Here is a 26287-nt window from a genome sequence, read left to right as displayed (position 1 = left end):
ACTGTAATGTAATGGACAATGTAATGGATCAAAGTCACAGTTTCATCTTTGAGCCAAGCTAATTTTATGCCCTGGGGACAAAACAATTCTCCACTTGTTATCTTCTTGGGCACTGGTACAGTATGAGTTGTTGTGCAGGAAATTACGTGGACACCTGAAGAAGGACCTTAGGAAACAAGCAATACAAGGGAGAAAAGGTACCATGGCTTCAGGTATGTAAAATGGGCATTTCTATTGTTATTTTTTATTTTTTGCCAGTGGACAGTTAGATGAGCTGGAAGGGAGGGTTGATAATATCCTGGAGTTGGGCTTTAAACTGGATATCCTCTTTAATTTATTTGTAAATATTGCATTTACATTTTGCCTATGTTATATTAAAATTAATGTACCTCAGGGATCCTAATACTTTGAACATTACAAGTATGCACTGTAGTTCTATAACAACTCTACATTTTAAACACGACACTGTGATTTTATTATAGTTGAGCTGACAAGTAATTAATGTCTGCCAATTGTACTGATAGTAAATCGCAGTGAACTGGAAATTCAGAGTACTACTCGTGTACCAGGACAGCAAATAGTATTTTGGCATATTCATTACTTTTTCTCTTCATTTTAGGAAAATTAAAAGAGAACAAACTATTGATTTTTTTGTGTGGTATTCTGCAACAGTAATGATCAGGATAATTGCTGATTTATCAGTTTTCAAATTTCAACAAATTTTCCATGAAGTTATATTGGATCTGTGAAGAATTGCATGATTTAGGTATTCTAGCTATCATAATTCATGAATTGTATGATTCTTTGCAGAGCAGAAAAATCTTCATGTATATATAGCTGCAAAATAAAAACAACTTTAAACAATGCTGTCAATTTAACACTGTAAACAAACATACTGGGAAAAGCAGTCAGATAACAAATAATATAATGCTTCTTTTATTTATTTTTTAATGAGTAGACCAGAGGAGAAGAGATTACTAAGTAAGCAGAACATCAGTAGCATGTTTTCCTATAGTCACTTCAGCTGTTGGATTAGTGAGTATTTATATGATTTTAGGGGCCATAGGTTTAACTATGTGATTGGAAGATGTAAAGGATGGAAGGCAGAATATATAAGTGAGGTACATAATTGAAACATTATGATTGGGATGTTTGTGTGTTAATATAGTATTCCCGAAGAGACGTTAAGTCATAATAATTTTTTTTGGAAGCTTCTTTTTAAGACTAAAATAGGTATTTAAGGATCACAATTTTTGCGTACCTATTATAAATGGATTGCGTTCAGAATGCTTGTCAACTACAATTTAGATTGCAGTTGCTATGCCTGGCTAGGCTTTTGAATGTGTATTTGCTTGAAGTAATGTGCTGGTCTGGAGGATAACACCCTCCCTGATTTAATATTATTTCATCTAATCTGTAATCTAAACTACTCTTTAAAAATTAGAGGATTTTTGGGGGATTTATATAATAGATATGGGACTATACGGGCAAAGATTCACCACAGTAGGCCATTGTTCATTGACAACCAAGGCAAAGGGGAGGTTCTTCCCTGCATCATTACTGGCTACACATTTTTTTTCCTTGATGAATAGAAATACAGACATCTCAGGTTAGGATAATTCAAGCAAATTTGAGCAAGGTGCCAAAAATGTAGCTCCAACCTCCAGCGATGAAAACTTGAATCCTATAGTCTCTATACATTATCATTGTGCCACTATATGTTGTGTACTGGTGGGATTTGAAGAACGCAATTGATATTTTTAGATGCTATGTTTACTGTATGCAAATAAAAGTGATGAAACCACAGGGAATAATGTCACAAACTCTTGCTATGTTTGTTACCTTAAGTGAACTTAATTTAAATGCAAATCAGATTGTTCCCAGCACCCTCTCGTCAACTGGAGACAAGAGTAATAAAGGGTATGAATTAGGCCTTTATAAAAGGGGTTAATATATATTATAGATTAAACAAACCTGTTTTCACTTTACACATTCAATAATATTAAGAAGACTTCAAAAACAGGAATCTGTCCTGCGCATGTTTGGATATTTGATATAAACTTAGGTTCACAACATCAAGAGTGAAAATTATTCTTCGCAACAATATATTCTATGATCTCCTTATGCTTAATGAAAAACTCATTCATTGCTCTAAATTCTAAATTAGAATTTTTATAACAGCTTACCTTTTCTTCGAGTACATCATGGGACACAGAGCCACAGTATTTACTGAATGGGTTATATAGGCACCACTAGGTGATGGAGACTGGCACACACTAGACAGAAAGTTTAGCCTCCTATATAACCCCTCCCCTTACTGAGAGTACCTCAGTTTTGTAGCAAAGCACTATACGTGTATTAGAAGAGGGGAGGGACCTCTGTGTCCCATGATGTACTCAAAGAAAAGGATTTTACAGGTAAGCTGTTATAAAAATCCTATTTTATTTTTTGTACATCACGGGACACAGAGCCACAGTATTTACTGAATGGGATGTCCCAGAGCAATGCTATCTGAAGGGAGGGAGACACAAACAAAAGTAGGGTACAATCAGACCTGAGGACTTTGTGACGCTTGCTGCAGCACACTGCACCCAAAGGCGATATCCTCATGCCTTCTTACATGCAGCTGATAGAATCTGGTGAATGTATAGACTGAAGACCAAGTTGCGGCCTTGCAGATTTGAGCCATGGAGGCCTGGTGATGCACTGCCCATGAAGCACTAACAGCCCTGGTGGAGTGCGCTTTGATTTGAAAAGGTGGATCTTTCCTCTTCAAACCATAAGCTTGAATAATTACCTGCCGAATCCACTTAGCTATAGTAGATTTCGACACTGCCTGTCCTTTTTTAGGACCTTCAGGCAACACAAACAAAACATTTGTCTTGCTAATCTGAGCATTCACCTCCAAATAGGTTTTGACCACTCCCTCTACATCCAGAGAATGTAGTGAGTTTTCTTCCGTAGAACAGGGTTCTGGAAAAAATAAAAATTCTGATACCCTTCTTGCAGAAGAAATGGCTACCAGAAAAATTAGCTTCCTTTTCAAAAGGACCAAGGGAATATGTTGTATCGGCTCAAAAGGATGTTTCTGTAATGCCAACAGAACTAAATTCAAGTCCCAAGGGTTCAGGGGATCTCTAACAAGTGGATTAAGCCCTGTTACCCCCTGTATAAAGATTCGTACCAAAGAATGTGAAGCAAACGGACATTGAAACAATACCGACAAGGCCAGCAAACAATAGTACTCAAGGCCAGCTTCATCTCTGACCCCATTTGCAGAAAAGCAAGGATTCTCCCTATGACATACTTTTTGGGATGCCAACCCCTGGATTCACACCAGGAAACATATGCCTTCCAGACTCTATAATAAATGACTCTGGAAGCTGGCTTCCTTGCATTAATCAAGATAGAAATTACTGAGCCTGAAAGCCCACAATTCTTCAGAATGTGGGTTTCCATAGCCAAACTGTTAAATTTAGCGTTTGTAAGGAAGGATGGAACACTGGTCTCTGCGTTAGCTGGTCTGGTCGCGGTGGTAGGGTCCATGGGGGCCCTACCGCCATCTTTACTATTTCTGCATACCAAGATCTTCTGGGCCATGCTGGGCCACCGGAAGCACCGGCTTCTTTTCCTGCTTTTCCTGCTTGCCATGACTTCTCCTGCAAAGAAGTCATGGTAGCAGCAGAATAGGAGGGAATGCTTCTTGTTGTTTAACCTGGACACAAACAGATCTACATCCTGGATCCCCCATCTTTAGCATATAGCCAGGAAGATGTCAGGGTGAAAAGACCATTCCCCTGTGAACAACTGCTGGCGACTTAACTAGTCCGCCTGCCAGTTCTACCCATGGAATGAATATTGCCGATATGCACGTCACATGTTTTTCTGCCCAGATTAGGATCTGGTTTACCCTTCCCTGGGCTACACGACTCCTGGTACCCCCTTGGAGATTGATATAAGCCACTGCTGTGGCATTGTTGGATTGGATCCTGACAGGACAACCCTGCAACCTGAATGTCCAGGCCTTTAGGGCTAGGTACGCCGTCCGAATCTCAAGAATGTTGATGGGTAAGGTCCCCTCAGTTTTGGACCATTTCCCTTGGACAGTCGTCTCTTCCAGAACTGCTCCCCAACCCAAAAGGCTGGCATCTGTTGTTACCACCTTCCATGCAACTGGTAAAAAATGATTTCCCTTTCTGCAGATTATCGGGTATTAACCACCAACTGAGGCTCTGATGTACTATTGTGGACAAGTGCATCAGAAAATCTAGTGCCTGGACTTTCTTGTTCCAGGCAGACAGGATGCTGTTTTGCAGCAGTCTTGAATGAAACTGAGCAAAGGGAACCGCTTCAAATAAAGCCACCATCATTCCCAACAACCTCATACAAAGGCGAATAGAAGCACCCTTCTTTGCCCTGACTACCTGAACCAGCTCTTTTATGGTGCAGATTTTTGCCTGGGGTAAAAACACCCTCTTCTGGGTTGTATCTATAACCAGACCCAAGTACTCTAGTCTTCTTACTGGTTTTAAAGAAGACTTCTCTAGGTTGAGGACCCAGTCTATTAAGAGCAGGTCGTCTAGGTACGCTATAATTGTTATACACTGGGCCCTTAATCTGGCCAGAGGAGGAGCCTGGAACTTTGTAAACACCCAAGGTGCAGTAGCTAGACCGAAAGGTAGACCAGTTTAGATCTTTGAGTTCTAGGATGGGTCTGACATCTCCATTTGGCTTTGGCGCCGTGAAAAGGTTTAAATAAAACCCCAACCAATGGTGGAGGCTGTCGTGACTGCCTGGAGGCTGATGCCCCTGGCACTGGAGAAAGAGCCAGTTTAACCCCCCTGGCGGTATTCCCGAGTCTGGCTCGGGGTGTAATTTTTATACCAAAAGCAGTAACCCCGAGCCAGACTCGGGACCGCATCGCTGGATCCAGGAGGACGCTTACTTACCTTCTCCCTTGGATCCAGCAATGTCCCCACGCTGTACGAGCGGCTCGTCCTCCGCTCGATTCATCACGGAGCCGATCTCCATTCCCTGCGAGCTTTGCGACGCACGGGGATGGAGATCGGCGCCAAATTCAAAAAGTGAAACATACACATTACATACAGTATAATGTAATCTTACAGATTACATTGCTGTATGTAATTATTTCACATCCCCTTTGTCCCTAGTGGTCTGCCCAGTGTCCTGCATGCAGTTTTATATTATAAAAACTGTTCTTTATGCCTGGAAACTGGAGATTGTCCATAGCAACCAAAACTGTCCCTTTACATCAAAAATTATTTTAGACCAGCTAGAAAACAGCGATAATAAATTAGAATCACTCGCAGAATTGAGCGATAGCGATTTGTGGGGAGATCCATCATCAAATATTGAAAAGTAATGACAGTGACAATTCTGCAACTGAGCAAATTTCAGTGTTTTTGATTTGATTACATTATTGAATAAATGTTATTATTGTTATATTATTATTTAGTACAATTATTTATAATTATTTATTATATTATCATTTATGATTTAATTTTTCAAACTTTATCATACCCGGGATGTCTGCTAGACTCTGGTTTGGACAGATTTAAGTGAGTTATTGCTAAGAATTACAGGACTTCAATATAAAACACCAAATTTTCATGCAAAATAATTGTACCGCTTTTAGCACCTAAAATCCGAAATAATCGTACCGCCAGGAAGGTTAAATGAGGAACGTTTACTCCTTTTCTTGACTGGCAAAAGGGTACTTTTCCCATTTGAGATTTTTTGGATATAACTGTCCAAATCATCCCCAAACAGCCTTACACCACAGAAGGGGAAACCAGCCAGGAGCTTTTTGCATGGTGTTTCGGCTGTCCAATTTTTCAACCACAAGATTCTACGCATATGCACTAACCCAAGCGTAAGGCGAGAGGTCTAAAGGATAGAATCTCTGATTGCGTCAACTGCAAAACACAAAGCAGCTGGCAGGTTGGCTAACTCACAGGCCTGCTGTTCAGGGAAATCCTTGATCATCTGCTTCAAGTGATCTCTCAAGGATTGATATACCCCAATTGCTGCCACTTCAGATTGAGTTACTGAAGCTGCCAAGGAAAAACATTTTTTTGACAGGAATTCCAATTTTTTATTGGTTGGATCCCTAAGCATTTCAGCGTTGTCAACAGGACAAGTCAAACTTTTATTCACAGAGGATATAGCGGCGTCAACTGCCGGTATACCCCACATCTTTGTGAATTTTTCCTCCATAGGATAAAGTGTTGAAAACTTTTTAGGAGGAAAAAAATGTTTATCTGGGTGATCCCACTCAGAATAAATAAGCTTTTCCAGCAAGGAATGAACAGGAAAAGCATGCCCAACTTGAGAAGGCTTCAATGAACCCAAACAAGACTTGGGCTTTTCAACCGACTTACGGGTAACTTAAATGGGGAGCTGACCATTTCAGTAAGAGATTGCACGAGTAATTTCTCAGCCTGTGAAGCTGAAGAGGGTCTTTCCCCACTTGATTCCTCAGAAGAGGAGTCATCAGTCTCATCTCAGTCCTCTGAGGGGGATTTGTGTCCCCTTTCCCAGAGTTCCCCTGTTTGAGGGTCCTGGGTGGTAGAAGGGGACCTAATGCGTTTTCTTCCACTTTTTGAAGATGCGATTAAGGCCTTTCCTCTAATCCACTTATGGTTGAGGAAAAAAACTATATATACAGGGACTGAAATGCCAGAAGCAGTTGTAGCCCTTGACCCCAACGGCTCACTCTTGCCAGCCTCCCTAGGTCTTTCAGGGGGGTGGCATTGCAGAGGGGGGTCCTCAGAGCCTGAGGGAGATCCCTTTGAGCCCCTATTTTTCAGGGTATTTGTACATCCCCTTCTACCCATAGTGCTAAGCACAAATGTAGAGGAACTACCAAAAATGCACCCACTGCTGAGCAAAATAGTCCAGCAACTGCTGCTGCTATCAAGGCTCAGTCTAATGCTAAGTAAATGTTGCCTGGAAATGCCTTTGTCACCCACACTCACATGCCATCCATCTTCTCTGTGACCCTTCCTGAGTTGTGTGCACCTGCAAAAAAGTGCACCTTTATAGCCTTGTATAGCCCACGTCATGGACATTAAACCATGCTAATGTCGTACTAATGCTCCGCTCCCCCTCCTCTGACCACCCCTTCCACCCCCTCATCTTTTTTTTAAAAAAGGCCACTTTTCCCGCGCGAGCCAAGGGCTCCAATCTGATTTGATTGCATATGGAGGGGATGCTGGGGTGGAGGAGAGAGGAGGGCTGGTGGATGAAGAGCCGCCATAATGGCAGCGACGGGATACCGCTGACTAACACATAGCCGCTAGCCTGAAGGAAGCTGTGGGCGGACATTGCTGGAAAGAAAAAAAACCCTTCCCGCATCCTACCTGGAGCATGGGCTCGGAGGAAGCATGTGGCTTGTGACACAGAGACAAGACTGACAAGCATGGAATCAGGTATGTGCTCTTGACAGCCCCTGGTGGTGACTTTAGGCATAGCAACATTTACTTAAAGGAGAAAACCCACAAGAATTTGAAAAATTCCTTAGGAATCTCCCTTACTTTATCCAGCTGCAGAGCTATGTGGTAAAACAGACACAATCTTCACCACTCACAGTGGGCTCTGTTAAAAAACCTTCAGGAACTGAGGCCCCTTGTTATTGGGGGATCCACACTCCTGGGCCGGTAAAGCACCCGCCAGGAAAATATGGCTGAAAAAAAGGGGATGGGTTATATAGGGGGCTAAACTTCCTGTTGAGGCTGTGCCAGTGTCCATCACCTAGTGGTGCCCATTCTGTAAATACTGTGGCTCTGTGTCCCGTGATGTACAAAAAATAAATACTGATTAGGCAACAAATTCTATATGTATATGTCGGAAGGCACACTGTGATGACCAAAATTACTAGAAATAACTCATAACTAAATAAGGTTTTTCCCTTGCTTTAACCTTCTCTACTGGCTTTATACTAAAAAATGGCCATGGCCTTAAAATGGCCTTAACTATTGCTTAAAGCGGAGGTCCACCCTAAAATGGACCTCCGCTCATCGGAATCCCCCCCCCCCTCCGGCGCCACAATCGGCACCTTTCAGGGGGGAGGGGGGTGCAGTTACCTGGATAATCCAGGTAACTGCACCCACTTCCGGGCTAGCTCTCTGCGGAACGGGGCGCACGTTACGCCCCGTTCCGCAAGCGCCCGCCCCCTTCAGCAAGTGCCCCGCTGCCTGCTGGGAAACACACAGCTCCCAGAGGCAGCGGGGACCGTCCGGATTGCGCCGCGCGGCTCGCGCATGCGCAGTAGGGAACCGGGAAATGAAGCCGAAAGGCTCCATTTCCTGATTCCCATACCCAAGATGGCGGCGGGACCCGGCAGCCGAGCGAGCGATCGGCTTCGGGTGCCGACATCGCGGGCGCGCTGGACAGGTAAGTGTCACTATTTAAAAGTCAGCAGCTGCAGTATTTGTAGCTGCTGGCTTTTAAAAAAAAAAAAAAACGCGGAGTCCCGGTGGACTCCCGCTTTAAGCAACACAATTATTTTACAATGCTGTGAAAACTTAATAGTATATGTTTGAAAGGATATTGTGATGACAGGAACAATTGAAAATGGATCATACAGAAAAAAGGTATTTTTCTGTATGCTTGAACACCCCTTTAACTGACCGTTTGCTAAGGAGTGGCCATGGTGCATCTCATAGACTATCAGCTTTAAATGTATTACAGCTATTTATATAACACCAACAGTAACAATACATTTGTATCAGCCCCTGCTCTCAATCAAGGGTCCCTATTTCACATACATAGTAGGATGAATTTAGACAGTAGATAAACTACCATCACATTTTAGGAGCGTGGGAGAAAACCCATGCAAGCACAGGAAGAGCATGAATACTCCATGACAATAGTGTCTTGGTCAGGATTCCAAACAAGGACCCAGTGCTGCAAGCAGACGTGTTAACTTTTAGTGTTAGAAAATGCATTGTTAAAGAAGGTTTATCAGAGATGGATACAAACACCTTTTTAAAACCTCAATTTTTTGCCCAGACTCAAACTTGTGTTAGGGAGTGATATCAAAAGGTCCGACATAATAAAAGTGAGTTGTAATAGCAGTGGTAGCGCCACCACATATGACCAATGTGTTGTGCAGCTTTGTGAATAGAGATCGAAGAGGTGTAAGCTCATCCTAGCAGTGTGCCAGGTTCAGAGCTAATACCAGCCTACTTTGCTACAAAAATAATCACTAGATTATCTAGCTAGCTCTGATTACAATAAATACAAAAATACTTTCCCAAAATGGTTGTTAAACCAAAATGCCACTCTGACTAGTCTGCAAACGAATCCTTCATGTGCTTGAACCAATTTAGCTTTATTGTGAAATGTGATTAAAGAATGACAGCTCCCATCATGGTGCACACACTCTGAGATCTAAAAGATTCTTAGAGATTTCAAGGAGACTTTCATCTGTTAAGAACTACAGCGGGTGACCTCTGATGTATGAAGCCAGTTAAAATTATTTATTTTACTAATATGTATCATAATGATTGACTACCTTTTATCATTAGAAGAAAAAAAGATTGTATGATGTTTGGATGGATTATTTTTCAAAATACATTGTAATGACCTGTAAACGCAATAGGAAATGTCAACAATGTTAATGGAATTTCCATTAGTATTATGTTTTCACAAGAAAAGGTGTCCCCACTGGGGATTTTTTTCCAAAACCAACAAAAAAATGTAATATTATAAATAGTCGTATAGTATAGTTTTTATGAATTGTATTGTAATGTCTGCCCTAATGTTGTAAAGCGCTGCATAAACTGTCGGCGCTATATAAATTCTGTATAATAATAATATATAGGCAGAACTTATTTAGTGACCATTTAGTGGTCATTGACACTGAAAATTTTAAAGTTGTCTCCATATCAAGATGTAAGGGTAAATGTTCAAAGTGGGAGACCTGTTCTGGTGACAGTTGACTAAGACAGATATTTAGCTGTGAACCTCACCTGTAGGGGAAGAAGGGTGTGAATCTTGATATTAAATTCTGGGCATTTTTAAGGCTGATTAGTAAGTGTTAAAAAAAAAAAAAAAAAAAAGGTTCATGGAGCTGGGTACTGCCATGAGGAACATTTAACAAAGCAAAAAAAATTTGGGGGAAAATACCATACAACCAGGAGAGAGTCCTTTCCATGTTAATAATTTTATGGAGGCCATAGCAATGGTAGGTCAATATTGGTGCACACAGAAGTCTCTCTAGCCAACAGGATCACAGTAACATTTCTCACTATATAGATAGGATACTCAGGTACTGCCATAATACAATGTAAATAGGTAGTACAGGTTAGAAAAAGTCTAATATACCTAACCCACCCCGCCCTGCACCCAGTCAAATTGAACATGCATTCTAAGAACAAAGAACAGTCCAACTTAGAAATAGAATGTTTTGGCATTGTAGCATAGCTAGGATCAGGAACTGGTAGATCTGCAAGAATAGTGAACAGTAAACAAACTCACAGCCAACAGAATCCCCCCTTTCAATTTCTCGGGGAAGGCAAACATTCGCTGTTTAGCAAAACACTCAGTAGGACTTTGCTCTTGAAGACAGATAATCAATTTGTAATCAGTAATTGTATACTATATGTGTGCCCGATTGCAAGAGCATCATAGATAACAAATGTGATGAGAGTCACCATCCCGTGAAACTCCCTGTGACATCTAAAATAAGGAAAAAAAACATCCCGGAGGTCCTCTTTTAACAAGAGATGTAGTCCCACGGTGACGTTTTCTGCTCAGCAGACCCAGCAGAGAAGTTGTGGCTTCAGGATGTCATCAGCATGGCAGGCTCCATGAGAAAAAGGAAGGAAGGAAAGGGAAAGGGGGAGGGAGAAAAAGGTCAGGAAGAAAGAAGAAATAAGGGGAAATCAAGAGGATAGATGGGTAAAAGAGAAGGAAGGACAGGGAAATGAGTAGAATGAAGGGAAAAAATGGAAGGGGTAAACGGACCTGTCTCCCAGAGTATGGCCTTTCGCCAGCAACGATATAGTCATTAGAAGCACAGGGACATGTCACATAGAATAGTCACAGTTACTCACAAACCCATGAGGAGCAGAACCACCATTAATTAGTAGCTGCTCTGGAGGAGTCCCACTGTTCCAGCCAGGTTATGACAGCCTCCAGGTCATCAAAGAAGGGGATTTTGTCATCCTCCTACAGCTCGTAAACAAGCAGGAAAGTGAATAGCATATTTAAGATGGTGTACTCTAAGGCAGTCCTTCCATGAATCTTGTACGCAATAATCATCAGAAGGAATTGCTGCACACAACTGTAGATCCGTATGTACTGTTTATTACATCAAATCTTCAAGGGGAAACAGCACACCAGATAAAGGCCACAGAGTAGCTGCTAGTTAAAGTGGTTTCACACAAAACTGTGCTCATCCATAATGCTTTACCTCTACCGAAAAGACCAGGAACACTGCTATCTTCATGTTGCAGAAGAGGATATTGCTCTTTTCTCATATCAGGTGAAGGACTGCATTCCAGGCATTGTAACTAAAGAGTTTAGAGATGAATGTGCCAGGAGGGGCACCCTAGGAAGGTGGTCTAGTGGTGAGTAGGGTCGGCCGAACGGTTCGCCCAGCGGTCGCTTCGCGGCGAATTTCGGCTGTTCGCAGTCCGCCCGATCGGTGGATTATTGGCGCCGTTCGCCCGGCGGACTTCCGTGTTTTATGTGTAAAAGAACTTTGACCTATGATGACACATCCATCATGGGGTACAGGACAGCCAATTGAAACATTACAGAACATGGACACTTGGACATTCCCCCTAACTTATAAATAGACCCTATCCGGCGGCCATTTTACATTCTTTCTTCTGTCACTATAGGGAGAGGTTGCTGTGTGGAGCAGGGAGAGATTGCAGTGACCCAAATCGCTAGCTATTTGGTACACAAAAGTTCTTTTCAGGACTGGTATAGGTGTTAGGTGTAGTTCAGGATATAGGTTTGCTGTGCTACTGATTGTTGCAGCAGCCTGAGTGTCTTTTGTCAGTTTAGAGAAAGGGACAGGACGGTGTGTCTGCTGTAGGGACAGTAAGTTTAGTGATTAGCTGTTACTATCAGGTACATAGGGTTGAGTGAGGTACAGTCTGCTATTCTATGAGGACTGGTATAGGTCCACAATACATAGGGTTGAGGTGCACTACTGCTGACCGCTGCCTTATACTGCAGCAGTCCTTCATCGGTATAGGGACTGACGTACAGTCTGCTAATCAGTCACACACAACCTACTTGTTCCACAAAGGTCCTTATAAGGACTGGTAAGGTATAGGGCACTACAGTACATAGGGTTGAGTGAGGTACAGTCTGCTATTCTATAAGGACTGGTATAGGTCCACAATACATAGGGTTGAGGTGTACTACTGCTTACCGCTGCCCTATACTGCAGCAGTCCTTCATCGGTATAGGGACTGACGTACAGTTTGCTAATCAGTCACACACAACCTACTTGTTCCACAAAGGTCCTTATAAGGACTGGTAAGGTATAGGGTACTACAGTACATAGGGTTGAGTGAGGTACAGTCTGCTATTCTATAAGGACTGGTATAGGTCCACAATACATAGGGTTGAGGTGCACTACTGCTGACCGCTGCCCTATACTGCAGCAGTCCTTCATCAGTATAGGGACTGACGTACAGTCTGCTAATCAGTCACACACAACCTACTTGTTCCACAAAGGTCCTTATAAGGACTGGTAACTTGGTCTGTCTAGGGTGCTACAGTACATAGGGTTGAGTGAGGTACAGTCTGCCATTCTATAAGGACTGGTATAGGTCCACAATACATAGGGTTGAGGTGCACTACTGCTGACCACTGCCCTATACTGCAGCAGTCCTACATCGGTATAGGGACTGAGAGTTTTGTCACAGGGTCATTTAAAAAATGACAGGCAGAGGAAGAGGCAGGCCCTTCCACAGGGGTGGTAGGGGTAGGGCAGGAGCAACAGGCTTGAGCCAAAGTGGGAAGTTGCAGAAGGTGCGTTCAATTACTTTAAAGGACGCACCAGACTTGGTTGAGTGGCTCACTCAGCCTTACTCTTCTGCACCCTCCTCATCCTCTCGATCTGCACCCTCTTCTTCACTCTCGGCTATGTGCACCCCCAAAGACACTACCACCAACAACACCACCGCCACCACCACATACCTTCCGCTTGAGTCACAGGAATTATTTTCCAATCCATATCAAGACATTTCTGATGCGCAGCCACTCTTGGTATTGGATCAGGAAAAGGAGGTAGCAACAACCGCTACTCAGCAGTCTGACGACAGTACCCAGATCAGCCCAAGGAGGAGGTTGGTCCCCAGTGTTGCTGCCTACTCCAAGATATCTACTTATAGCGGTGGGGAAGGTGACGTCGATGATGACGTGTCTAGTGATGTCACGTGGGTGCCCACAAGAGAGGAAGAGGAGGGGAGTTCAGAGGGAGATATGGACCAGCAGATAGGGAGGAGAAGCGGGAATAACTTACATTGCACAGGAGGGACAAAGCAGACTACAAATGTATCAGGAGCGAGTCATCGACCATGTATGGTCACATTTAGCGCTCCCAGGACACCGGCACATGGCTCCGCAGTGTGGGCTTTTTTTAACGTGTCCGCTGCTGACAATAGCGTTGCCATCTGCAATCTTTGCAGTCAACGCATTAGTCGCGGAAAGCCCAACACTCACCTAGGGACGGCCGCCTTAAGAAGGCACATGAGCAGCCATCACCGAGCCCAGTGGGAGCAACGGAACACACAAAGCCACACTCCAGGCTCTCACCGTCCAGCCTCGTCTTCTACTTCTCCTTCTCCTCTCTCCTCACAATTGTCCTCCACTCCACCTTCTATCACGCCAAGCTCACGTTTTTCTGCAAAAAGGCAGGCTTCCGTGGGCCTAATGTTCGAGCGTAAAAAAAATTATGATGCCGGATAACCCTCTTGCCCAACAGTTGACGGCTGGCTTGTCAGAACTCATAGCCCGCCAACTACCTCCATATAAACTGGTGGACTTGAAGGCCTTTCGCAAATTTGTGGCCATTGGAACACCACAATGGAAGGTCCCAGGAAGGAAGCATTTCTCAGAGGAGGGCATCCCAGAGCTATATGGCCATGTTCAGCGGCAAGTGAATGTATCTCTGGCACACAGTGTCGGTGCCAAGATACATCTGACCACAGACACGTGGTCTAGCAAACACGGGCAGGGAAGGTATATCACTTTTACTGCCCACTGGGTGAACCTTCTGACGGCCGTCAAGCATGTAACCCGTGGCACCCATGTAGATTTGGTTTTACCGCCACGGATTGCATGCAGGCCTGACTCTTCTTCTCCTCCTCCTCCTACTCCATCCTCCTCCCCCTCCTCCTCGGCTGACTCCTCCTTTTCCGCTGCTAGCGTCTCTTCCGCTGCACCGCCCAAGCTCCCCAGAACCTATTCGACATGGCAGGTGAGACGTTGCCATGCCGTGCTGAGTCTGTTGTGCCTGGAAGCCAAGAGCCACACTGGCCCGGCACTCCTTTCAGCTTTGCGTTCACAGGCAGATCAGTGGCTAACACCGCTCAATTTGACAGTTGGTAAAGTGGTGTGTGACAACTGTGCCAATCTGCTTAGCGCATTGAAACAGGGCAAAATCACGCACGTGCCATGCATGGCACACGTCTTAAACTTGGTCGTGCAGCGATTCCTTGTCAAATACCCTGGGGTCCAGGACATCTTGCGGCAGGCAAGGAAAATCTCGGCCCATTTCAGAAGATCTTACACGGCCATGGCTCACCTTGCTGACATTCAGCGGCGACACAATCTGCCGGTCAGACGTCTTATTTGCGATTGCCCGACGTGATGGAACTCAACCTTCTATATGCTTGATAGGCTGCTCCAGCAGAAACAGGCAGTTAACGTCTACCTGTATGAACTCTGCGGCAGAACAGGTTCTGGGGAGCTGGGTCTTTTTTCACCGCGCCAGTGGCTGCTCATGCGCGACGCATGCAGACTTCTGCGCCCATTTGAGGAGATTACCAAACTGGTCAGTCACAGCCATGGCACTATCAGTGACATGGTACCTTATGCCTTCTTTATGGAGCGTGCATTGCGTCGTGTCATTGATCAAGCTGTGGAGGAGCAGGAGCGGGAAGATGAGGAAGTCGCAATGCTGGATGAATTCCCAGGGGGGGCTACTCTATCTGAGACAAGTCAACAACAGGAGTCTGAAGAGGAGTCAGAGGAGGATGGTGCCGGGGCGGGTGAGGAGGAGCAAGAAGAGCATGCTTTAAACCTTTCTGGGACCCCGGTTGTTGTGCGTGGATGGGGAGAGGAGAATGAAGAGGACGACATTATCCTGGATGATGAGCAGGAGCCAGGCCACCACACCGCTTCCAGTTTAGTGCAAATGGGGGCCTTCATGCTCCAGTGTTTTAATAGGGACCCCGTATAATCAGGGTCAAGGACCAGTACTGGGTGGCAACGTACTTAGGCCACCGATACAAACACAAAATGGCGGAAATGTTACCGCCGTCACAGAGGGCTGGCAGAATGGAGCACTTCCAGGCCTTGCTTCGAGAAATGCTGCATTCTGCCTTTGCGTGCGCTGGCAGAGGAGCAATTCCCACTCCCAGAGAAGGAGTTGCGGGTACCAATCCAACAGCGCCTGCAAGAAGAGGCCGGTTTGAAGATGTGTTGGTGACTTCGGATATGAGGTCATTCTTTCAGCCGACCCATCGACAGGTGTCATCCGGATCCAGCATCAGGGAACGTCTAGACCGTCAGGTGTCCGACTACATCGGGTTAACGGCCGATGTGGATGCTCTGAGGAGTGATGAACCCCTGGACTACTGGGTGGGCAGGCTTGCCTCTGGCCAGAGCTTGCCCAATTTGCAATCGAACTGTTGGCTTGCCCCTCATCCAGTGTCCTGTCCGAAAGGACGTTCAGCGCAGCAGGGGGGATCGTGACCGATAAGCGTACTCGCCTAGCTCACGACAGTGTTAACTACCTCACATTTCTAAAAATGAATGAGGCATGGATCTCGGAGGAATTCAACACATGTGACCAGTAGACCATGTATATGTCTATAAACAATTTTTTTAATCGAGCACAGAGACCTTCTTTCTTCATTTGGCTCACTTCCTTGTCCAAAAAAAGCACACCGTACTATATGCCCGTACCCTCCTCTTTGAAGGGGTTGAGCGGTGTCATATTTCTACTGGGGCTGCTTATTATGAGGGGCTCCCACCATCCCTGTGCTGTGCTGACTTCCTCCTGGGGCTGTACCTCTGATGTGCATATTTTGAGGTGCTCCCACCATCCCTGTGCTATGCTCATTATGAGGGGCTCCCACCATCCCTGTGCTGTGCTGACTTCCTCCTGGGGCTGTACCTCTGATGTGCATATTTTGAGGTGCTCCCACCATCCCTGTGCTATGCTCATTATGAGGGGCTCCCACCATCCCTGTGCTGTGCTGACTTCCTCCTGGGGCTGCTTATTATGAGGGGCTCCCACCATCCCTGTGCTATGCTGACATCCTCCCGGGGCTGCTTATTATGAGGGGCTCCCACCATCCCTGTGCTATGCTCATTATGAGGGGCTCCCACCATCCCTGTGCTATGCTGACTTCCTCCTGGGGCTACTTACGGTGCAGGTGTCAGTGCTGTATGTCACGGTGCTGATGTCAGTACTCTCTATCACGGTGCTGCTGTCAGTGCTGTATATCACGGTGCTGGTGTTAGTGCTTTATGTCACGCTGCTGAGGTCAGTGCTCTCTATCATGGTGCTGTTGTCAGATGACTCTATCACGGTGCAGGCGTCATTGCTGTATGTCACGCTGCTGATGTCAGTGCTCTCTATCACGGTGCTGCTGTCAGTGCTGCATTTCACGGTGCTGGTGTTAGTGCTTTATGTCACGCTGCTGATGTCAGTGCTCTCTAACATGGTGCTGTTTTCAGATGACTCTATCACGGTGTAGGTGTCATTGCTGTATGTCATGCTGCTGATGTCAGTGCTCTCTATCACGGTGCTGCTGTCAGTGCTGTATTTCACGGTGCTGGTGTTAGTGCTTTATGTCACGCTGCTGATGTCAGTGCTCTCTATCACGGTGCTGCTGTCAGTGCTGTATATCACGGTGCTGGTGTTAGTGCTTTATGTCACGCTGCTGATGTCAGTGCTCTCTATCACGGTGCTGTTGTCAGATGACTCTATCATGGTGCAGGTGTCATCACTGTATGTCACGCTGCTGATGTCAGTGCTCTCTATCACGGTGCTGGTGTCAGATGACTCTATCACGGTGCAGGTGTCATTGCTGTATGTCCCGCTGCTGGTGATCATCTCCTGCACCCTCTTCTTTGCCTACCCTGGTCCCTGACCTTCCCTCTCCTCCATTGCCTTCATGCGCTCCACAGTCCTGAATTGTCACAACAATTTCCCATATAAAAAAAGAATGCTTGTAGTTTTCGATTCCAGATTCACCTCATACATGTGTTATGTCATTGGCCATGTGGTGGGACTATGTTTGCACAGCTATTAATTATTTTGTGGCTGCAAATTTGACCTGTAGATTTGCAAAGTTCGCCTCCCATTGAAGTCAATGGGGTCCGCCGCGAACGTTCCGGTTCGCGACCTATCGGCCGCGTTCGCGGTCCGCGTTCGCGAAATGTCCCGTCAAAAGTTCGTCCATCACTAGTGGTGAGCTTGTTTCACCACAAGGGTGGTAGAGAAGGCCTGTCGACCAAATGTAGACACCAGGAGTTGTTTCAAAAAGGCAGATGGGCCCCCCTCAGGCAGCCCAATAAACATGAGATTACTTTGGCATAGCTGGTTTTCTAAGTTGTCCTATTTTTGCAGGAGCTAGTGCACCTGCTGCTGTAACCGGTTAGAGACATCTTTTAGAGGGAGGAGGGCACCATCCACTCTGCCAATTCTGGTCTATGATACCTTGACTCAGCCCCTGAGCTTCTGTTGACCTTGGCGAATGAAAGCAATGTCGACATTCACCTCCTCTATCTTTGTTAGTCGGGCAGTCCCTCACAGATAGGGGATTGATCTCAGAGATTATTCAGCTGTTCCTCCAATTCAAGGAACTCATGTATCATGTAATCAAAAACACAAACCCCACTAAAAGAGTACACTTGCTTGATATAAAAACAAAATCCGCTTGTTACATGTATTGTGGGTGTCCACTCACTCACAACCATGGCTACGTGATGTTACAGGTTTGGATCCTCTCCTCTGCACATGTATCAACCTCTGAATGGTCTTCCTCAGCAGATAGCTTTGTGCTGAGGAAGACCATTCAGAGGTCGATACATGTGGGCAACTACATGGCAAATTGTCTGGGCTGGGCTCAGTCCTTCCTTTTCTGAGCTGGCTGCTCAGCTGTCTGCTAATTGCCAGCTCCCATCTCTCTCCACAATTACTCAGCTGTTGATGATATCCTGCTCATCAGTCCTACCTACTTAAAACATCCAGTCCAGAGGAGCTCTGCCTTTGCCTTGGTCAACATGACTTCTGGCTTGGCTGACTATCCGCCCTGGTTACTGAACTATGTTTTGACTATGTTTGTTCTATTTACTTTTATTATTAATCAAGTGTGATTTAACTGTATTTATGTCTCAGCCTGATGTCATGGTTTCTGACACAAATGAGGTTTAATGTAGAAAAATGTAAAATAATGCATTTGGGTGGAAAAAATATGAATGCCATCTAATCAACGGGGTAGAACCTGTGGGGGAATCAAGGATGAAAAAGGACCTGGGGGTCCTAGTAGATGATAGGCTCAGCAATGTCATGCAATGCCAAGCTGCTGTTACTAACAAAGCAAACAGAATATTTGCATGCATTAAAAAGGGGATTAACTCAAGAGATAAAGTGATAATTCTTCTACTGTACAAGATTCTGGTCCGACCTCATCTGGAGTATGCTGTCCAGTTCTGGGCACCAGTTCTCAGGAAGGATGTACTGGAAATGGAGCGAGTACAGAGAATGACAACAAAGCTAATAAAGGGACTGGAGGATATTAGTTATGAATAAAGGTTACGAGCACCGAACTTATTCTCTCTGGAGAAGAGATGCTTGAGAGGGGATACGATTTCAATTTACAAATACCATACTGGTGACCCCACAATAAGGATAAAACTTTTCCACAAAAGGGCATTTAATAAGACACGTGGCCACTCATTAAAATGAGAAGAAAAGAGGTTTAACCTTAAAATGCATAGAGGTCTTTTTACTGTAAGAGCAGCAAGGATGTGGAATATCCTTCCACAGGCGGAGGTTTCAGTGGGGAGCATCTATAGTTTCAAAAAACTATTAGATAAGCACCTGAACGACCACAAAATACAAGGATATATAACGTAATACTGACATATAATCACACTTGATGGACTGGTGTCTTTTTTAAACCTCACCTACTATGTAACTATGTAACATGAGGTGGCTGGCAGGCAGCTGAGGTTGCTGTGCATTTCTGCCAAGCCAACACCAGCCAGGTATGACCACCTAGAGTTGAAATAAACCTTTTAGCCTAATGATTCCAGGCTACTTTATGATGGACCACTACACCATCAGGTTGAGAGCATGTGCTAGACAAGGTCATGCAGGACATTGCCTGATTGAAGATGGTTTGGGATCAGCCATCTTTTGGCCTGGGTCTGAGGAGTTGACAGCAGCTTTGGCCCACAGTTGCTACTGCAAATGCTATATCTATATAGCATGCCCACTTTATTATAGAAAAGACATATATGTCCTGCCTGATCACCCTTTTGATCTGCAGAACCTGCTTGACCTCTGCTACCTCCATATGCAGAACTTACGCCTCTCCCCTTAGGCTGCCTGACATTTTTACTAAAGGGAGCTGCCTAAATTTAATGTCAGCTAAGGCAATAGGTGAAATAAATATGTGTTGCTTTATTGTACACTACTTTACTGCATAAGTACAGTATGCAGTGATGTACTGGAAACATAAAAAGCCTTGCCTTTGTCAGCAACCAGTGTACACTGGGCACCCTGAAATTAAAAAAGGCCCTAGCAAACAAAAATAAAATATACCCTCCTCAAAGAAAGTAAAACCTGAAACACTTAACCCCAATACATTTTTTTAATGTAGTGGAAATAAAAACGTGACATAAGAAACATGAAAGAAAATTTTTAAAATCCAATAAAAACTACTGCAGGTGTGAGAATCAGTTAAATATCAACTACAGTTGTTTCTGATAGGCACAAAATGCAGGACTGTTGAATCATTCTCACTACACTGCAAAATACAGTAACTTAGTGCAATATAGCACACAATAGCACTGGATTGCAAACATACTAGGCATACATACTTAGATTTCTCTCATTCAGCCACCTGTGCAGAACAAGAGAAATCAATAGAATTCCCCATCCATTCTATACACAGTATTTAATGGAGAAACCCACACTGCCAGGTATTGTATTTTTTTTTTAATATATATATTCTTTATTTTCTTATTTTGCTCAGTTTTACAAACATTTAATCTTTTACATTCATGATTAACATTACAATTATTACCGCCCTTTCCCTAACCTTCCCTCTTCAAACCCATGCCCCCCCCCCAGCCCCCACCTCCTACAAAAAATAAAAAAATACCTACCCCGTATCGCTCACCTCCTTCCTTCTCTATCAACACTCTCTTTCCATTAACCTCAGGTTGCTCTCCGTTTTCCTAAACACTAGCCATTGCTGCCATGTACTCTGATGTTTCCCCTCTATATCCTCTGTCTTATGTATCGACTCTTCTATAGTTCTTATCCGCTCTACCCTCTCAATCCACTCTTTCAAAGATGGGATTTCCTGGGATTTCCACAAACATGTGATTAAGGCCTTCGCTGAGTTCAATAGGTAAGGAATTAGGGTACGCCCATATTGTCTCACCCCCTTCTCTGTGTCATGAAACAGACATACCCATGGTTGTTTTTTAATTCTTTCTCCCGTTATATTAAAAAATACTTCTATTATTTTGTCCCAATAAATTTGTATTTTAGGGCACTCCCACCACAAATGTGAGAAAGTCCCCAGTGCAGTGCAGCCTCGCCAACAAGTACCCGGGTATTGTATTTAGACAGTTGCAGGATCCGTGACTGTCTGAGTAAAAAGACAGTGACTGCTTTTGATGGAATGCAGTTACTGTTCAGCTAACAATTTTCTATCCTCTTCCTTCTATCAACTTTTGTTGAGCTGGGTGGTTCTGACGCAGGGTCACCCACAGCTTGAAATTCAGATGATTCAATTCGAATCAGCCAACATTTGAACCATGTAAAGCTAGCTTAGATTTCCCTACACAGAGAGTAAGCTCCTCAAACTACTACAACACATATTGAAAAATGGCTGCTGGAAATACCTCCTTATTGGCCCCTCTGAGCCAGCTATACTAAGTTCAAAGGCTATGCAGTACATTATGGTTACAGAGCATTTGGCCTGACAAAATTCACTATAAATTTTCAGAAACCACAAACCTTGAGCACACAGGGTTCAACTCGAACCCAATGGTAACGGCTATCCCAAACCTCATCCCTAGTTAATGAGTGCATAATGATGTAAAGCAGAAAATTTGTGGTTATCTTGCTTCCATTTTTTAGGAGGATGTGCAAAGGCAAATTCATTAAGTACACAATGTCTGGCGTAATCTGGTTTTATCTGCAGAATATGACGCAACTTGGACAGGTTTGGTCTTGTGTGTCTGATCTGATTGGTCTGGTAGACACACTCCCTCTAGTCTTTAAATAGTACACTGCTGCATGACACTTGACAATTTTTCTACTGCCTTGGTTAGCCAAGAAAAACTATTAAAAATCAGAAGTCCATAAAGTGTGCAAGCCAGGATTTGAAGGTATATTTATATATATGTTTTACTATTTAAGTCAATATTGATCGTGTGTTTTTTTTGTTTTTTTGTTGTTTTTATTTACATCTTTATAGCTATGTATGGTTATTTATTTATTTTTTTGCATCCATAGTTTTCATTAGGTATTTCGATTCTACAGTAGATGGCCATTAGATATGATCTGTCATATTAATATGCTTACATTAATATGACTAATAATTTTGGTGTTTTACTTTTTTAGTTACTTGTTATATAGTTATTCTTTCTTTACTCATGAGCAATAACTCACTCTGTTTTTTTGTTGCTGACTTTTGTCACATAAAAGTAATTTATTTTTATTGATTATGCACAGTTATAATTGGAACTAGATTTACATATGAAGTATACATGAACAAGATCCCTTTATGCCTTTTAGAATTAGAAACTGAAGTAATGGTTGCTATTTATTTTACTTTGTGAAAAGCTTGTAAATAAAATATTGATTTAGTGCTGATGCTTGAAATCAAGAAATCATTTGATCAAAACTGTGTTGTGTCTGAAGAATACTACAGCTATTGTCTTTAGTTTTCATTTATTTTACACCGCATGGTGGTTACTATTTTCACTAGTGGTCTTTATATTTTTTAGTTTTTTTTATCAGTAGCATTTTTTTAAATTACTTAATTATTTGTTAACTTGTTATTTATTGGTTTTTACAAATATAAAGTAAAAGTAAACTTTTTTTAATAGGGATTCATTATTTACGTTTCAAATATTTGGATATGTCTGATTTGTTGCAAATTTAATTTTTATTAAAGAATCATCAACACATAATAATAAAAATATAAGGCAATGTTAAAAAAAATGCATATAAATATATATTTGCTGGTTCCTAATTCTTCACACAGTAAAAAAATTTGTTTTCTGTATCATGTGTATTCAAGTATTTAAGATACAAATGATATTCCTATGAATGTCAAGAAGCCTGTAAAACTTAGCTCTTTTAATTTGTATTGTTCCTTCTTTTCTTCTGTGACAATATTAACTCTCTTGCTTTATCTATACACTTTCCTGTGATTTACAAGAACAGATCTGGTTCAGTGACCAATATTCACTTTGTAAAATGCTTTATAAATCTTTATCTTATAGTATAGATTATAGTAATCCTAACAATAGTACCCTTACTGCATTTACATACCAGACAATTATCTACCCAACAAAGTAATCAAGTTTTTTCGCCTGTCTCATTTTCCATCCTCTCGTATTGTAAGTTTTAGACACTTACTTTATTCAAAATTGATATAGGTTGGGCATTGGATTGTTACATCACCAGGTGGAATTGATTCACTAAGGCTGGGTTCACACCTATGCAAACTGTATGCAGGTTTCGCCGCATCCAATGTGCATGACAGGAGATTTTGCTCTCTATGGAGCCGGTTCACATATCTCCATCGCGGCTGCAGAGCGACTTGAACAGGAGTGCTGTGCGTCTTTGGCTCCCTTTCAGGGGCGAATTCAGGCAAGAATTCGGGCCTGATTCATCCCTGAAACAGAGAACAGGGACGCACCAGACCCCCTGCTTTGAGCCACATCTGTTAGAGGTGTGAACCCAGCCTTAAGCTGGAGAATGCAAAATCTAGTGCAGCTCTCCATAGAAACCAATCAGCTTCCAGGTTTTTATGTCAAAGCTTATTTGAACAAGCTGAAGTTAGAAGCTGATTGGCTACCATGCACAGCTGCACCAGATTTTGCACTCTCCAGTTTTAGTAAATCTGTCTTTTTATATCTCTCTACGTTTTGAGTTCGGCCTTGATTTACTAAAGACAAATAGTCTTTACACTTTGCAATTGCAGTTGCACTCATTTTCCTTAGAGCTTAGTGAATGTGGTGAAGCTTCACATTGTAAAGAATACCCAATCAGGTGCTCTCTCATATAGACTTTGCAGTAAACTCTCTATACTACATAATCCACTGGAGGGAACTTGCAACATAATTTGGGTAGTTGTGCAGAAAAGGGAATTCCATTATGAAAGTATTGACACTGCTATCCTTAGGAGATATAAGAAGCCACTATTTGATTTAACTTGCCACCAACAATACAAAACTGTAGCAATAGAGAAATAAAGGCTGTCATTTTTTACCTATGCTAGTTCCCTGTTTGTCATGTTGACTAACTTGCTGACCCAGAACAGGTAAAGGGAAAAATAATTGTGATGCTTTTCTAAAACTTATTTCCAGTGTGCATGTTCTGGGTCTGTGACTCAAAGTTACTGAAGTCATATCCAGCTTGGCATCGGGAAATTCGCAGGTGGGCAATGATAGGTTTCCTTTAAGAAATAAAAAAAAACTGGAAAAACACCTTACCTATGAAATGGAAAAGTGGAGGGAGTAAGTGTTTTGTGGTCCTAAAATAATTCCCGCTCAAGGGTAAAAATCCTGCTTCCCCATAGATACAGCACACCGAGGGAGTATTACCATCCTAGGACAGTGATTGTGTTACTGACAGGATCACAAGGCAAAAATGAAGGAAAAAAGCCTAAAAAACTAACATAGCTATAACATTTAGGTTCTGGTAACCTGAAATGTAGTCATTTTTTGTTCTTACCCTGTTTCCCCTAAAATAAGACCTAGTGTGATTGTCGGTGATAGCTGCAATAAAAGCCCTACCCCCCAAATAAGCCCTAGTTAAAGTCCTTGTAGGTCTTCTTTTCAGGGTAGGGCTTATTTTTGAGGAAACAGAGTAGGGCTTATTTGGGTGGTAGTGCTTATATTGCAGCCAACACCGACAATCACGCTAGGTCTTATTTTAGGGGAAACAGGGTAGATACACTTTATTTTTACCAAAATATGCAAAAACAGGCAAAGGCAAATAAAGTAAATAAAGGGAAATGGAAAATAATGTGGGTTTTTATGGAGCTTAATCGTATTACCTCACTTCCTGTTCCTGTGACAGTGGGGTTGATTTACTAAAACTGAAGAGTGCAAAATCTGGTGCAGCTGTGCATGTTAGCCAATGAGCTTCTAACGTCAGCTTGTTCAATTAAGCTTTGACAGAAAAACCATGAAAGCCGATTGGTTTCTATGAAGAGCTACACCAGATTTTGCACTCTCCAGGTTTAGTAAATCAACCCCAGAGAGACAAGAACTCAAGGGTTAAATGCCTTACCAATTTACCTTAAAAAATTATTTTTTGTTTTAACAGAGCTTCAGTCACAGGCATCTCTGCAAATTCATAGGGGAAAATAAGTTAACTCTTGTTAGGCGAATTAAGGTCTAAGATCACCTTTTTTTTAAAAAAAAGAATAAATTCAATAAATTCACATATTTGTGAAGGTAAAAAAAGTGCATTTGTTGTTATAAATTTTTCTGGACCCTGCAGAGCATTGCCTGTGTTATCAGCAGATCTTGGGTTCAAAGCCAGGCTCCTACAGAATCTCAGTATAGCCATTTGCCCATATCTGCCATATGGACAGACAGTTACTGGAGAGCAGAAAGATCAATGAAATATGAGAGTGCTCACCAGCACCTTCGCAGTTTATTGAGAACTACAAGCCATCTGCCACGCTGGAAGATGGTAGTTGTAGTTCATTCATTTACAGATCACTGTGGATGGATGATGTAGCTGTGTAGGCGGAGCCCCTATTTAAATTGTGACAGCGGGTGTGGGGAGAAAATACCCTGCCCGCTGACAGCGGGGGATCAGAAGGGAACAGGCAGGTCCTCTGTGGTAACATGTTTGGTACCAAAGGTGAACATGTCCTTTAATTGCTCAGCACTGTAAACAGAAAACAGTTTCTGTTTTGTTCTGTGAATGGACAAGAGCATGCGGCTCTCATTCACAGACATCGCTGAAGTGTTTCAGTCATTTACTCACGCCTTTTCTGCCACTGTCCATTCACAGAATGCTTTGTATTCTGTGAATAGAAAGCATTTTCTGACTGGACAAAGAAAGAGAAAAGAGGGGGTAAACGACAGGATCACCTTACTGTAGGAGAGCTGATGGTTTCATATGCTGCACCAGAAGTAGAGTGGCAGATGCAGTATTTAGTGAATAGAAATGGATGAAAGTAAACAGGACAGAGCTGAGCATGTAATACCTCTCAAATTAGTTAACATTTTCCCCTTACCAATTTGTGAAGGTGACTGCATTTGGAGTTTTGCTTTAAACAGGAAGTAAACCCTGATGGGTTTACTTCCTCTTTGATTCCCTGCAAAGGTAAAGCATAATGGGCTACTATGCATCACATAGTAGTCCGTTATGTGTCACTTACCTGACACAGGAGCCAGCGAAGTCACCGCTGTCCCCTGTAGTTCCGAGCATCCATCTTGTTGGTGGGTCTTGCTGCCCCAGTGCTGTGATTCGCCGGAGCAGCGATGACGTCACTCCCGCGCATGCACGTGGGAGGCGATAATCGCGGCGTATCACCGCAATCTGCGCGCCACTGTCTTCGGGTAA

General features: G+C 43.2%; 1 protein-coding gene across 2 annotated transcripts in view; it reads left to right on the top strand.

The window, feature by feature from the left end:
- The window catches only part of SLC38A4 (solute carrier family 38 member 4), a 118129-nt gene that overhangs the window by 45189 nt on the left and 46653 nt on the right, over nucleotides 1-26287 (top strand). The window contains exon 1 of one of the 2 annotated variants that reach the window (XM_077473062.1): nucleotides 21712-21858. The exons of the other annotated variant lie outside the window; for it this stretch is intronic. The gene's annotated coding sequence lies outside the window, so the exon portion shown is untranslated. Of the gene's footprint in view, nucleotides 1-21711; nucleotides 21859-26287 lie in introns of those variants that run through there. 2 annotated transcript variants of the gene reach the window in all.

This window comes from Lithobates pipiens, unplaced genomic scaffold, assembly GCF_037356315.1.
Source record: "Lithobates pipiens isolate NorthernLeopardFrog02 unplaced genomic scaffold, aLitPip1_a1.2 Scaffold_8, whole genome shotgun sequence".
In the NCBI taxonomy this organism is placed as follows: Eukaryota; Metazoa; Chordata; class Amphibia; order Anura; family Ranidae; genus Lithobates; species Lithobates pipiens.
Note: the sequence above shows the minus strand (reverse complement) of the source record. Positions and strands in the feature narration are given on the sequence as shown.